We start from the raw sequence: 3,728 nt of genomic DNA on the forward strand, positions 1-3,728 counted from the left end.
CGTAGCCTGGTGGATAGCGCGCAGGACTCGTAATTCTGTGGCGCGGGTTCGATTCCCGCACGAGGCAGAAACAAATGGGCAAAGTTTCTTTCACCCTAAGTGCCCCTGTTACCTAGCAGTAAATAGGTACCTGGGAGTTAGTCAGCTGTCACGGGCTGCTTCCTGGGGTGTGTGTGTGTGTGTGGTGTGGGAATAAAAAAAAAAAAAAAAAAAAAAAAGTAGTTAGTAAACAGTTGATTGACAGTTGAGAGGCGGGCCGAAAGAGCAAAGCTCAACCCCCGTAAAAACACAACTAGTAAACACACACACCTGCTGTAGGTCGCTGTCGCCATTATCACTCTGAAGGTCTACACTATAGGCCCGGGGTAAACTACAGGCTGTGAGTGGGGTAAACTACAGGCTGTGAGTGGGGTAAACTACAGGTTGTGAGTGGGGTAAACTACAGGTTGTGAGTGGGGTAAACCCCAGGTTGTGAGTGGGGTAAACTACAGGTTGTGAGTGGGGTATACTACAGGTTGTGAGTGGGGTAAACTACAGGTTGTGAGTGGGGTAAACTACAGGCTGTGAGTGGGGTAAACTACAGGTTGTGAGTGGGGTAAACTACAGGTTGTGAGTGGGGTAAACTACAGGTTGTGAGTGGGGTAAACCCCAGGTTGTGAGTGGGGTAAACTACAGGTTGTGAGTGGGGTATACAACAGGTTGTGAGTGGGGTATACTACAGGTTGTGAGTGGGGTATACAACAGGTTGTGAGTGGGGTATACAACAGGTTGTGAGTGGGGTATACAACAGGTTGTGAGTGGGGTATACAACAGGTTGTGAGTGGGGTATACTACAGGTTGTGAGTGGGGTATACTACAGGTTGTGAGTGGGGTATACTACAGGTTGTGAGTGGGGTATACAACAGGTTGTGAGTGGGGTATACTACAGGTTGTGAGTGGGGTATACAACAGGTTGTGAGTGGGGTATACAACAGGTTGTGAGTGGGGTATACTACAGGTTGTGAGTGGGGTATACAACAGGTTGTGAGTGGGGTATACTACAGGTGAGACTCCCACACACGCAGTTGTAAACATAAGCTCATCAGACATCACAACACTTTGACATAACTTTCACAACAACAACAACAACAACATGCAGAACAACAGCGAATGTATTAAAAAAAAGATTTCTCGTAATTGCAAATTTTATTAATGGTATACAAAAATATGTCTCTATGTGACAGTAAATTATCATTAATGAGTTTTTAGTATAATCCCAATTTCTGAAAAGCACTTAACACAATAATTCATGTTTTTTGTTTATTTCTGTTTATTCTGCAAGTTATTTTATTGTTTTGTTTTCAAAACATATGTTCCTTTATTCATATTGGATAACCATGGTGTTCTACACTTAGGCTTTGGCATGTATGAATGTATTTATTGACCTCCATGTATCATGCAAAGTGTCTAAACTCATTCTTGTTGATGATGAGTAATTTAAAACGACTCTGTAATCATGTCGCCGGTCGGCCGAGCGGACAGCACACTGGACTTGTGATCCTGTGGTCCTGGGTTCGATCCCAGGCGCCGGCCAGAAATTTCTCGCCGGCGCCCTATCACCCTATGCCCCTGTTACCTAGCAGTAAAATAGGTACCTGGGTGTTAGTGAGCTGTCACGGGCTGCTTCCTGGGGGTGGAGGCCTGGTCGAGGACCGGGCCGCGGGGACACTAAAAAAAAAAAGCCCCGAAATCATCTCAAGATAATCTCAAGATGTTGCAGCATCCGGCAGGGTTCTATCTGGCATAATACGCTCTATATCACTTCTAGTATACACTAGAGTCTAGTGTATATAATAAATCAACTCTTACGAAGACGTGCTATTCATTAAAATACGGAACCTAGGGGGGTAGGTAGGGGTTTTTTCCCATAGAAGACTTCTTTTAAGATGTTCAATTTCCAGGACGTCTTAGGTACCCTTGTTCTACGGCTCTTAAGTCATACACCCTCTTCATAAAGGGTCTTCCTTCCCCGATGGTGTCCTTCCTTAACGCCTCGTTTGCCACTACCGCTCGTTACAGCGGCTCTGCTAGACGATGGGTCGCGGGTCGAGGCCCGAGCATCGAACCACCAGACATACACGCAACATTTGTTGTGTATTGAAGAGCCTCCCCGGGGGATAAATGCTACCAGTCGACCATAAGGCTGTCATCTCCTTGGCCAGGAGAAGGTGTCGTAACATCTCCTTGCCCAGGAGAAGGTGTTGTAACATCTCCTTGGCCAGGAGAAGGTGTTGTAACATCTCCTTGGCCAGGAGAAGGTGTCGTAACATCTCCTTGGCCAGGAGAAGGTGTTGTAACATCTCCTTGGCCAGGAGAAGGTGTCGTAACATCTCCTTGGCCAGGAGAAGGTGTCGTAACATCTTGGCCAGGAGAAGGTGTTGTAACATCTCCTTGGCCAGGAGAAGGTGTCGTAACATCTCCTTGGCCAGGAGAAGGTGTCGTAACATCTCCTTGGCCAGGAGAAGGTGTTGTAACATCTCCTTGCCCAGGAGAAGGTGTTGTAACATCTCCTTGGCCAGGAGAAGGTGTCGTAACATCTCCTTGGCCAGGAGAAGGTGTCGTAACATCTCCTTGGCCAGGAGAAGGTGTTGTAACATCTCCTTGGCCAGGAGAAGGTGTTGTAACATCTCCTTGGCCAGGAGAAGGTGTTGTAACATCTCCTTGGCCAAGAGAAGGTGTTGTAACATCTCCTTGGCCAGGAGAAGGTGTTGTAACATCTCCTTGCCCAGGAGAAGGTGTTGTAACATCTCCTTGGCCAGGAGAAGGTGTTGTAACATCTCCTTGGCCAGGAGAAGGTGTTGTAACATCTCCTTGGCCAGGAGAAGGTGTCGTAACATCTCCTTGGCCAGGAGAAGGTGTTGTAACATCTCCTTGCCCAGGAGAAAGTGTCGTAACATCTCCTTGGCCAGGAGAAGGTGTTGTAACATCTCCTTGGCCAGGAGAAGGTGTTGTAACCTAAGGTGCTGCTCCCCCATCTTCTCTAGTTCTCATCTGTCTCGTTTTCTTCCCCCCTCATCTCACTCACTTTACCTCACCTGATTCACCTCCTCTCACCTGATTCACCTCCTCTCACCTGATTCACCTCCTCTCACCTGATTCACCTCCTCTCACCTGATTTGACTCATTTAGTGTCCCTCTCCTTCCCTCACTTTGTTCAAGCAACTTATATGCCATTATCTTCCTCACTTGGCCTCACTTACACCTCACAACACTTCTCTCATGTGCTTTATAGCTAACCTCATAAATCCCTCACTTGTATCTTAACTATTCATCCCCCATCACCCCCTCCCCCCTATTCTATATGGTGAGAACACCTTAAAAAACTTTTCCCCTCTTAACTCAGAGGATCCTGTAGCCTGTGGGACGGCTAGAGGACACACACACACACACACACACACACACACACACACACACACACACACACACACACACACAGGAGAAGGTGTTGGGACCAAAGAGCCAAAGCTCAACCCCCGCAAGCACAAATAGGTGAGTACACACACACACACACACACACACACACACACACACACACACACACACACACACACACACACACACACACACACACATCAACACTGAGCTCTTTCTGTTTTTTGTATAATCGTTATTTTTTATCCTTTTTTTTCACTTTTGCTCTGCATTATCTCCTTCGTTTCTTCCTTGGCCATCATTATCATCCCCTAACA

The sequence above is a fragment of the Procambarus clarkii genome, chromosome 89 (assembly GCF_040958095.1).
Source record: "Procambarus clarkii isolate CNS0578487 chromosome 89, FALCON_Pclarkii_2.0, whole genome shotgun sequence".
NCBI classification, from domain to species: domain Eukaryota; kingdom Metazoa; phylum Arthropoda; class Malacostraca; order Decapoda; family Cambaridae; genus Procambarus; species Procambarus clarkii.